Source organism: Corvus cornix, chromosome 28, assembly GCF_000738735.6.
Source record: "Corvus cornix cornix isolate S_Up_H32 chromosome 28, ASM73873v5, whole genome shotgun sequence".
Classification (NCBI taxonomy): domain Eukaryota; kingdom Metazoa; phylum Chordata; class Aves; order Passeriformes; family Corvidae; genus Corvus; species Corvus cornix.
The window spans coordinates 116,635-128,623 of NC_046356.1; the positions used below are offsets into that span (position 1 = coordinate 116,635).

The 11,989-nt window shown below is 46.2% G+C and overlaps 1 protein-coding gene across 2 annotated transcripts in view; it reads left to right on the plus strand.

Moving 5' to 3' along the window:
• Positions 1-355: 355 nt before the first annotated feature.
• Positions 356-11,989, plus strand: part of LOC104696933 (excitatory amino acid transporter 4-like) — a 38,784-nt gene continuing 27,150 nt past the window's right edge. Inside the window, exon 1 of one of the 2 annotated variants that reach the window (XM_019293108.2) lies at positions 356-465. The gene's annotated coding sequence lies outside the window, so the exon portion shown is untranslated. Of the gene's footprint in view, positions 551-11,989 lie in introns of both variants that reach the window. The other variant, XM_019293109.3, reaches the window with a different exon arrangement.

Here is an 11,989-nt window from a genome sequence, read left to right on the forward strand (position 1 = left end):
GCTGCTCTCAGACGCCACTGCCCGGCATTTCCCTGAGCCCCACGAGTGCCTGTTCCAGCCATGCCATTCTTCACAGAGCACTGGGGGATAACCCGGACCCCGCTGTCCACCGCTGTCCACAGCCTGCCCTGCCCCCCATGCCCCCCGGCCCTGGGCAGCGGCCTCGTGCTGGCTGGGGGTGGTGGAGCCAGCGGAAGCCACGGGCACAAAGAAGGAATAAGGAACGAGCGGTGGATATGATGCTTGTGGCTAACCCCTCCTCTCCAAAGGATTTCTTTCCATCCGCAAAAGCTCAGTGCCTGGCGTTACTGTGCAGTTGGGAGTAGGCAGAGCCTGTCATTCGACCTGAACCGGCAGAGCTTAGTTCCTGAGCCAGTCTGAACTACCCCCCCTCCCCTCCCCCGAGCCCTCCACAACCTTTACTCCAGGTCTACAGTGTGACGGTATGGTGAGCACCCTGTTAAGGTAATACTCTGCTCAATTTTGCATGAAGACTTTGTTAATCATACAGGAGATCCCAAATTCCCGATCCAGGGAAGCATTAAAGATGGTAAGAGACTTGAAAGGATCAGAAATACTCTGTTTTATTTCTGGTTTTCAGAGATTTAGTGCGTTTCCCACCATCCCAGGAAGAGGGGATGGGGGTATGGGATATCACTAATATAATTTGTCCTTACAGTTTTTACGTGAATCCAGGTTTTGTGAACAGACGTTCATACACTTCTGACCTTCAAAAGCAGCTTTGCTCTTGGACTGTGAAGGAGCTGAGCTGCCTAATGCAGTATATTGGCTATGTCACTGCTTTCTATTGGTCTTTTACATTTTCCCTGACAGCTATGCAAAATATGCATTTTAACCAGAACTCAGTATGTAATTTTTTGTGCTAGATGCCTGGTTGGTTAGACTGAGCAAGCACCACTTCTTTAAATTTCATTCTCTTTTCTGACACCACGTTTTAAATTATCTGATCTGGAAGGTGCTAACAGACCTCCCCCATCCACTCGTTTTTCAGACAATGTTTTAAACATGTGGATGAAACATATATGCATATATAAGTTCATCCAAGGGAAGCATATAATGGAATTGAAGCCTTACTAAATAGCCTTGTTGCTGCATACCTAAGTAAAATCCCGTAGAGATCACTTCTTTCCTGAGGCTCGTTCCCCTTCTTGGCAGTGTCTAAGCATGTTCCTGCTACAAAGGTGGACGACTGGCCTCCCCCCCCGCCGGGATTGGGATCGTTTGTGCAGCCACTTGCTCTGCATTTCCTCTTCCCTGCTGCGATCAGAGGCAGCGGGTGCATTGTGGCCATTAGCAAGTGAGACACTCCATGGTATAGGAGTGTTAGAGGGCAGAGTCTGAATAATGTTGTATGTTAAAAATGATTTCTTTACTTGCTGGTTTTGTATGATTTCATTGCCAGGGAACCAGCAATAGTACATTCACAGTGTGAAGCATAGTTTCCAGGACTTACAGCTGTGTAATTCCCATGGGATTTATTCCCATTGGTTAGCACTGGCTGTACACTGGTGACCTGACTGACATTGTAGCACAAGGCTTTTCTGCCCAGACACTCGCACGCGTTTCTCACCTCTTCACAGGGAACTAAACTAACCTGCTGTGAGCACAGCTGCAGATCAGGGAGGTAAGAGTGTGTTTGTGTGTGGGAAAGCACCGGAAAGAAGGGCAAATAAGTCAAAGCGATGGTTGCTGGGAGCACACAAAGGCTCTCAGACGGGATTCCTGAATTGTTGAAAGGCTGGCATTCATTAGTTACTTTATCATTCATGTGTTTAAGTAAGAAGAGTCTGTAAATTTGACCAATTTTACACGAGGTAGCAGGGTTTGAGTTAACCTGGGGTGAGGACATGTCCAGGCTGATCACTTAGCAGAGGTGCAAGGAGTGCAAGCGTCAGGGGAACGGGTTTCTTGTGCTCAGCATGGCCAGAGCTGAAGGAGGGGTCGGTTCCGCTGGTCCCCATGCTGGAGCCTCACCCTTCATGTTGCACTGCATTGACTGTCAGCAGTGCTAAAAAAATATTTCAAAGCAGAGCAAAGTGTGCAGGATGCTGTTCCAGAGGTACTTCTTATCATAGTGCTAAAAGAGGGCTGAGCAGATAATGCAGGTATCCTGGCAAATGTACACCATTCATGGGACCAAAGCAGACCAGCAGCCTGGCAAGCAGATAAACACAGGGCTGGTTTGCTTCCCAAGTTCTTCAGCATGGTATGCTCTGATGAAGAAGAGTGGAATTTTCCATCTGGTTAATCAGACTTTGCATGCCATGCTGCTGTCTCCCCACCATGGCTGCTTGCAGATGCCCATTTAGCTGCAGGCTATGAACGGTGAGATTTCTCAGGGGCTTCTCCTAGGTCAGGAGCAATCACTGGAAAAGTAGATCAGAGAGCTCACAGAGGAGGTGGCCTGATAAGCTGGGAACGTGTCTTCCCTTTGGCTCAGTTTCTGTAATGAGCTGTGAGATAGCTTGTGTTGCCTCTGTTGACAGTGTGCAGCCAGCACAGCACCATTCCACACTTTCCTGAGCAAGGACTTGAGCCCCACATGCCTGCCTGAGCTCAGCCTAACACCCACAGGCATCTGGGGCCACCTCATGACCCATCTGCTTTATGACCCATGATAGGGAATGGGGAGAAAACTCCCTGTCTGGGAACTTGGAAAGGATACTTGGTTGGAGGCAGGAGTGATCCCATATAGTGTGACTGCCTATAGACGACTGTGCTGTGTGCTGGCACAGGACAGCCAGCTTGGTGCACCCTTCCCATGTATGGAGACCTTCCGAATCACAGCCCAGTACTGTCTGTGCATGCTTCCTTCTTGGGCCAGGGAGATCCAGGCACCAGATCTGTGCAGTCTCAGTGGGTGAAGTGTGCTTGGCAAACCCTTCTGTAGCACCAAAGGGGGCAAACCGATCCCTGAGACACCAGCTCTGGAGAACTGTTTGAAGATAAGTCCATGCTTCCCCCTGTAATACTTCAAAGGTGTAGCAGAAAGGGCAAAGCTTATGAAGCTGAACCTGTTCAATGGTTAATCTGAAAGCTGGTTTATTGACTTCAGACTGCATTAATATATTAACATCTATAAAAGAGTGATCTGGCAGAAATCTTGCTGACTGGACAAGATACAAAGATAGGCATAGCTACATATGCCTTTGGTGTAAGATACCATTTGACAACAAAGGCAGTTTGGCAAGGAGATGCATGTATTGTCACCTGCAGTCTGAAAGAGGAGATCCTGTATCTTTCTGATACAGCTTCCAGGAGATGCTCCACAGTGAGGAAGATTTGGAGATTCCTGCTGGATCTGGGAAACTTGGAGTTCTCCGCTTGGGGGTCTTACAGCAAGGCTCTACCCCAAGGTAAACAGATGTTTTGTCAAAATTAGGAGCCTAAGAAACATGACAGAAGAGTGTCATTAACAGAGTGATATAAAGTCTCTGAAGAAGAGAGAGGTGCTTTTTCTAGAGAGAACTTGAGAGAGTGAAATACAAAGTTCATGAGGAATGGTTGAAAGCAGATGGTTTTAGGGGATTCTGCAATTCAGTGAAGGAAAGCCAATGGTGTAGATTTCCTCTAGAGCTGTCTGCATTCTCTGAAGTCTTGTGGTTTCTTCCAGAAAGCCATTGAATAACAGGGTAGACTCCCAATGGACAGCAAATTGCAAAATCAGACCCCAGAAGTCAACATAACACTTCAGTCTGTAGTTTAAGATCTCTCTTGGAAAGAGAGGAAGAGGAACCATGTGAATCTATGCTGAGGGAAGTGATGATTTGAGAGTGCATCTGGAAAAAACTTGGAGGTGCTGCTGTCCCAGTGACAGTTGCAGGATCATCCACCTTGACTAAGACTTTCATACCACCGACCTCATTTGCATTTTAGCCTCTAAGACTGCCTGCAGATGCTGTATGCACGCATGTTTGCTTACCCATGGTGATTAAGCTACAGCCTCTTGGTGTGTCAATGTCAGCATTACCATCAGCATTAGCAGGTTTGGTTCAGCTCCTCTACAGCAGCAGCTGACTGCTTCTTCCTCCTTGAGTGCTTATGCATCATATCCAGGGTCAGGTAGACCCAGGCTTATATAATTTGCCTGAAACTGTGGTGAATTCATGACCACCAGAAGGTGGTAATGCAGGTTCCAAAATTTTTTTAAAATAGTATATTCTACTTAAAAGAAAAATAATTAACACAGGACTATTCCTGTCCTGAAAAAGGAGGTCAGATTAGATGATCACACTTGGTCCCTTTTGTCCTTGTAATACATATACAAATACATAGCATTGGGTGCTGTTGGAGAAGAGCACAATGCCAATGGTAATACCATATGGAGAATGCCAAAGAAAATGGGCCAAGTTAAATTTGGACAAATATATCATCAGAGCAGCAGAAATGAAGCATTGCCATCCTGTTTTCCCAGCTCAGAGAAGGCAGACAGCCCATAGTAGTATCAGACCAAGCTACTTGAAGCAACAGAAAGGCTTTGGGACATCCTTTGGTTGTATTAATAGAGGATATCCAAATGAAAGTCACATGCTGTTGTTGCAATATCATGCAAGCCATTCCCCTGAAATAATTAATTGCCAGTTCAGACATTTCAGTCTATTAACATGGAACAGGGTGTACATGAAAGTGCTCTATTGCAGAGTCTTAGCCACAGAAACAAACCACGCTCAGAACAAATAATGATTGTGTCCACTACGGTTCAGAAGACTGTTGCTGCTGCTGCCAAGGATTGTTTGCTTTTTTTTAAAATTGCTTGGCTACATAAAAAATGCATTCAAACAATATAGTGCAACCTAAATGTAGCTCCTCTCAACACAGCCGCTCTTCCAGTTTTGGCCTTCCTACTACCATGGTTGTCGTATGGGATAACATCAGTCTATACTGAAGATTCTTGGGTTACCAGGGAGCTTCTAACAACAATCAAGCCAGAAACTGTTCCAGAGTGATTGCTTCCAACTCAATAACCTTTGCTTCCTAAGAACCCACCTCTTATTCTTGCCTGGGATTTCCTTCTCCCTAACCATTCTTTGTTACCTCATCATCACCCACCTGTGGTGGCAGGGAGGCTGGGGAGTTAGGGAAGAGCAGCAGGAAAGTGCTGCTGAGGAGGGAACAGAGCAGTGAAAAGACAAAGTGAGAAAAACTACAAAGGTGAATAACCCAGGCTCACTAGAGATAAGCCTGGGGGTGGCGCGCTGATGTTTGAGAGATGGTGTGCTAGTGAGGTCCTTCAGTCTGTCATCTCCATGCTTGCAAAGGGATGGAGATTGATGTGGCAGCAAAGAAGCAAGAATTTTTGATGCGTTAGAAACCATGGAATCATCTGAGAATGGTCACATAGGAATTAGGGCTTCTCCCTCCAAAAAGGTGGTGGTATCAATAGACCAACTGAAGTGCACCTACACCAATACCTGCAGCATGGACAACAAGCAGGAGGAGCTGGAAACCACGGTGCATCTGGAAAACTACAACATAGTTGCCATCACAGAGACATGGTGGGACAACTCGCATGACTGGAGTGCTGCAATGGGTGACTGTAGACTTGTCAGAAGGGACAGGCAAGGAAGGGGAAGTGTTGGGGTAACGCTGTGTGTGAGGGAGTGTTTTGACTGCCTCGAGCTTAATGATGGCAACTGATGCCACAAGATTTTTTCTTTTTATATATTTTTCATATAGTCATAGCTTTGTAGATGATTATTGTATTGCATAGTTATATTGTTTCTTAGTTTACTTCAGTACTTTTCCAGTAGTCTATTAAGACAGACACATTCCTGGAATCCTATTCTAATCTTCCTTCTTCAGTGAACCAAGGCCATTCTTCTGCTTTCCTATGTATGTAGACATAAACAATGTGGGGCTATAACCAAGGCGGGAAGGCTTCAGTAGGAGGCTGAACCAAGGGGGGAATTACTTTATTAACTGTACTTCTAATTGGGGATTCTTGTCAATTATGCTAATATGCTAAACTTATAAAAGTGTCATAGCCCTATATCACGTGTGCATTTTGGGCTGATAAAGGCATCACAATGATAAGGTTGAATGCTTATGTTTATGGTTAAGGGGGAATGTCAATGACTGTCACAGCCTGACCAACCAGGAAGAAGAGGCAGATAAAACATTCTATAAGCAGCTGGAAAAATCCCCACAATCACTGGTCCTTGTTCTTGTGTGGGACTTCAACTTACCAGATGTCTGCTGGAGATACAACACAGCAGAGAGAAAACAGTCTAGGAGGTTCCTGGAGTGCGCAGAAGAGAACTGCCTGACACAGCTGGAAAGTGAGACAGCCAGGGAAGCTGCCCTGCCGGACTTGCTGTTTGTGAGCAGAGAAGGACTGGTGGGGGATGTGACAGCTGAGGCTGTCTGGACACGGAGATAATGAGTTTTTGGTACTGGAGAAATAAGGAAAAGGAGACAGCAGAACTGCCACCTTGGCCTTCCAGAGAGCAGACTTTGGTCTGTTTAGGAGACTGATTGAGAGTCCCTTGAGAAGCAGCCCTGAAGGGCCAAGGGGTCCAGGAAGGCTGGACATTCTTCAAGAAGGAAACCTTCAAGGCACAAGAACAGGCTGTCCCCATGTGCCAAAAGACGAGCCGGTGGGGAAGAGACTGGCCTGGCTGAACAGAGAAATTTGGCTGGAACTCAGGGAGGAAAAGAGCATTTATCACCTCTGGAAAAAGGGGCAGGGAACTCAGGAGGACTATGAGGATGTTGGGAGGTTTTGCAGGGAGAAAGTTAGAGGGGCCAAAGCCCAGCTAGAAATTAACCTGGCCACTGCTGTAAGAGATAACAAAAAGTGTTTCTATAGACACATCACAACAGGAAGGCCAAGGAGAATCTCCATCCCTTATTGGATGCGGTGAGAAACATTGCCACAAAGGATGAGGAAGAGGCTAAAGTACTTAATGCTTTCTTTGCCTCAGTCTTTAATAGCACAAACAGTTATCCTCAAGGTACCCAGAGGACTGAACTGGAAGACAGAGATGGGGAGCACAATGAAGACTCTGTAATCCAGGAGGGAATGGCCAGTGACCTGCTATGCCACTTAGACCAGCATAAATCCAAGGATACTGCAGGAGGTGGCAAAAGAGCTCACCAAGCCACTCTCCCACGTTTTACCAGCAGTCCCGGTCAGTCAGAAAGGTCCTGGGTGATGGAAAGTTAGCAAATGTGAGGCACATGTATAAGAAGGATTGGAAGGAGGATCCAGGGAACTACAGGCCAGCCAGTGCCAGAGAAGGTCGTGAAGCAGATCATCTTAAGCTGTCACATGGCATGTGTAGGACAACCAAGGGATCAGGCCTAGCCAGCATGGGTTTATGAAAGGCAGGTCCTGCTTGACTAGCCTCATCTTCTGTGAGGAGCTGACCTGCTTAGTGGATGAGGGAAAGGCTGTGCATGTTGTACACCTCAGCCTTAGTAAAGATTTTGACACTGTTTCCCACTGTATTCCAGAGAAACTGTCTGCTCATGGCTTGGACAGGTGTACTCTTTGATGGGTAAAAACTGTCTGGTCATCTGAACCAAAAGAGTGGTGGTGAATGGAGTCACATGCAGCTGGGACCGGTGGTGTTCTCCAGGGCTCAGTTTTGGGCCCATCAATGATCTAGACGAGGGGATCAAGGACACCCTCAGTCATTTCACAGATGACACCAAGCTGGCTGGGATGTTGATCTGCTGGAGGGCAGGAATGCTCTGCAGAGGCAATTTGACCGGCCGGATCAATGGGCCAAGGCCAGTGGTGTGAGGTTCAACAAGGCCAAGTGCCAGGCCCTGCCCTTGGGTCACAAGAGCCCCATGGAACACTCCAGGTTTGGGGCAGAGTGGTTGGAAAGCTGCCAGCGGAGAAGGGCCTGGGGGTGCTGAACATGAGCCCAGGTGGCCAAAAAGGCCAATGGCACGTGGCCTGTATCAGCCACAGTGTGGCCAGCAGGATCGGGGCAGTGACTGTCCTCCTGTGCTGGGCACTGGTGAGGCCCCACCTCAAGTCCTGGGTTCAGTTTTTGGCCCTTCGCTCCAAGAAAGACATTAAAGGGGCTGTAGCATGTCCAGTGAAGGGAACAGAGCTGGGGAAGGGTCTGGAGCACAAATCTGATGAGGAGCAGCTGAGGGAGCTGGAGGGGCTCAGCCTGGAGAAAGGAGGCTGGGGGTGATCTTATCACTCTCCACAACTCCCTGACAGGAAAGTGGAGCCAGGTGGGGGTTGGGTTCTCCTCCCAGGGAACAAGGGACATGACAATAAGAAATGACCTCAAGTTGCACCAGGTGAGGTTCAGACTGGAAAAATTTCTTCACCGAAAGGACTGTCCAGCCCTGACACAGCTTCCCAGGACAGTGGTGGAGTCCCCATCCCTGCAGGGGTTTAAAGGCCATTTGGATGTGGCACTTCAGGACATGGGTTAGTAGTGGGCTTGGCAGTGCTGGGGGAATGGCTGAACTTGATGATCTCAGAGGGCTTTTTCAAACTGAACAATACCCTGGACCACGGAAAAAAACCACATAAGGTTTGATCCTCACCATTTGAAAGCATGACTCAGAAGGAATGGAGTCAGATCAGACAAGGCAGGAAATGAAGAGATAAAGTCAGATGGCATTCATGTCACTATATTGTGGGTATTCAGTTAATGTGCCAGTCTGAAATGCGTCTTCCTGGACAGATAGTGGTTTTCAGAAATAAGGGTCTGGAGAAAGGGACAGGGAATGGCCCAGTCTTCATATGTACACTGCTTTCTCCGGCCTCTGTGGCAAGGCACATCCACCTTGTGCTGTACTGAAGTCTATTCTTCTTCATAGCAGGACAATCTCTTACTGGAAGATTTTGCCCGAGTTTCAAGAAGAAATAATATATTTGTAAGGGCAATCCATGGGAGTCATGGCACCTGTCATTCTGGCAGACTGTATTTCACAGTGCTTCAAAGGGTGTACAAAGATGGGCCCTGAGAAATGCTTCTATCTACTGTGAATTCACTTGTGAGGTTGCATTGCACATCCCTCTGTAGAGCAGCCAGAGCAATTGGGCACATGTAGAGTTCAGCTGTTCAAATCTATAAGTGAGTGCAAGAAAACTGCCTATTAGCATAAAGAAGAATCTCATATATGTGTAGAGAGTTGTTTAATAATTAAAATGCCAATAATGCATAGAGAAGGCAGCTCTGGTATTTTGCATTTATAACTGATCTACTGCAGAAGCAGAAAGTGATTTTTCAGCCACTGTGACAAAGAACATAAACTCTGTGCTGATATTCAGCCAGGCAGCTGATGACTGTTGGCATCTTCACTGAAACTCCACTCTGCATGGAAACCGCAACAGTGCAGAGGAGAGAGCTGCTAAACCTGGGAGCCTGAGAACCAGGAGGCCAATTGTGCAGGTAGAAAGCACAGCCAACCACAGGCTGCAAGAGGCAGGGCAGAGGTGGGAAGGAAGGAGAGATGCAACCTGCTCATGGAAAGGAAGAAAAGTCAGTGCCACATTGGCGTTGGAATTGTCTCTGTGCAGCACAAGCAGTGGAAGAAAGCTGCATTCCCAAGTAATGGGTAAAACACAAAATACAGTAGAATTAAATGTACAAATACAATAAGGCAAGTGAAAATAAAAAGGTCTTTAGAAAGAACTTGTTTATGGCATGAAACCTGAATCAAGTCTCTTTCAAATAGGTCAGGCTGAACAACTGCTGGTTTGTAGTGCAGCAGACAAGCATGGGGCTGAGAGGAAGAGTCAGAGGTGGATCAGGGCAGGGAAGAAAATCAAAATTACTCCTCACCCCTCTTGTCATGCTGTGGGAACCAGGTGAGTTTCCATCAGAGAGCCTCTCAGGATGGGAGCAGGGGATTTATTCTCCAGTGGCACTGGCAGTGTAGTTTCTCAAACTGTTTGAGAAAATGGTGCTTTTGAAAAGTCAGGCTTCAGAGTAACCACTACAAGAATCTGCAGTTTGCACTGGCTGTGCCTGTATAGTGATTTACAGGGATTGCTAAAAGCAAAATGTACATAACAAATCACACAAACTCCCAGCGCAGAACTCCTCCTAGGAGTGCACAGCTCAGGTTCCCTGTGCACCTGGAAGAAGCAGGGAGCACGAGCTGGGATTCAGAATAGCTAAAATGCCTCAGTCACATACACTCTCAGCAGAGTCAAGAAGAAAATGAGGGCACTTTTAGAATGACAGAAACTTCAGAAACTCACAAAACTTTGTCTCACTCATCAGTTGAAACTACCCAGACAAATTTTGGGGGTAATAATTTTTGTCATTGGATATAAATTTTTTTAACTTTACCCTCTTTGTTTTGTTGTCCCATCAGAAATTCTAACCGAATGTCCTGGCAGGTGCTGTCAGTGGGAATGGCATCACATGCTCTTTCTCTTTTAGCTCTCTGGGCCCTGTTCTCCTTGGCCCTTGCTCCTCCCTCCAGGCCACATCCAGGAAAATGCACCATAGCAGCTTGGCTACACGGGGACGCTGCAGAGCACCATGAGACCTGTAGGCTATAAAAATGAGGTAAAAAAATTATGAGAGGCACTTACATGAAGAAATACTATAGCTCAGGTAGGAGTAGATTTGCATCAGTGTGATCCAAACCAAAACATTTCTTTACATTTCTAAATTTTCCTAAGCTTCATGTGTGGTAAGAGTTGAAATTTTGACATTTTGTTAAAAAATAGGGCAAAAATAGATGTTGAAAGATTGGCATTTCCCATAGGAAGGAAATTCCATTATTTGAGCAGCTCTGTGAAACATGAAGGAAGTTCATTTGCAGAAAGTCTGCTAACTTGTAATGAAGGTCACAGCTGCATAATTGGACTCTGTTCCCAGGGCCAGTGAGCAATGCAGGAGACAGAATTAATACCAACCCCCAAATTAAGGTTACTGTAACAAGGAGAACAAGACTATAGAATTGCAAAATCCAGGGAAGGGAGGGCTGAAGGATTGCTTAACACACAAAGAAATCACATCTTTCCCCATGACAATTAGCAGCAGGGAATATCCCGGTGGCTTTTTACACTCCAGCAGAAAGTATCCATGTCCTAGGACAGGTCTAGGTATGGATGGTCCATATCCATCCTCCCAGTCACCACATGTTCAGTTGACAGGGCTGTCACACTTACCTGCCATTCACTACATCATGGTCCTTAAGGGGGTTTTTTCCAGCAGTTCAGAGAAATCAAGCACTTTCAAAAGGCAGATATGCTAAGTGCTTGCTGGAAGCCAGGAAAGCCATGGGACAGTGGATACAACCATCTACTTGGGTTTTGTATCCCAGCCCCGCAGCCTCAATGCCTCCTCCAGGTTGTGTGTCCAAACTGGACACGCTAACTGCATTCTAGCAGAGACTGACATGGGAGATTTACCTCATTACGAGTCAACCCTTAGCCCATTTTTAGGTGTTTTGCTTTTTAAAGATCCAATAGAAGTCAGTCTTTCTTAAAAGGCAGAGATGATAAAGGAGTTGTTCTGCTAGACCTGCAAACCTCTCCTTTAGATACACAAGCCCTTTGTAAAAATTTGTCTCTAGAGTCCTTTGCCCAGAACTTCACTTGTTTAGGACTAGAGTCTTTCCAATTTGGGCAGAGATACTGATGCCGTCTGAATTGTTACCTTTTTTCTTTTATATATTTTCTGTATTCTTTACACATATATTTGTAGCTTTGTAGTCTATTATTGTAACTTAGCTTTAGTATTTTTCTAGGCAGAAAGACAAAACAAATTCCAGGACCCCTATGCTATCTTGGTTCTCCTTAGAAACCAAAGTTGAAAACAGCTCTTCGAGACATATTTTTATAAATAGGGCCTGGTCCTTATCTGAGGGTGGAGGATTTAGAAAGTGCTAGAGCTAGGGGGGCATGACTTCATCGAGTGTACTTCTAATTGGGGGGCTCTTGTCAGATATTTCAATTTGCAAAATCTATAAAAATTGTACACGTGTCACACGGGGCAAGCATCATTGGCATTTTCCACCCAACGGACTGTGC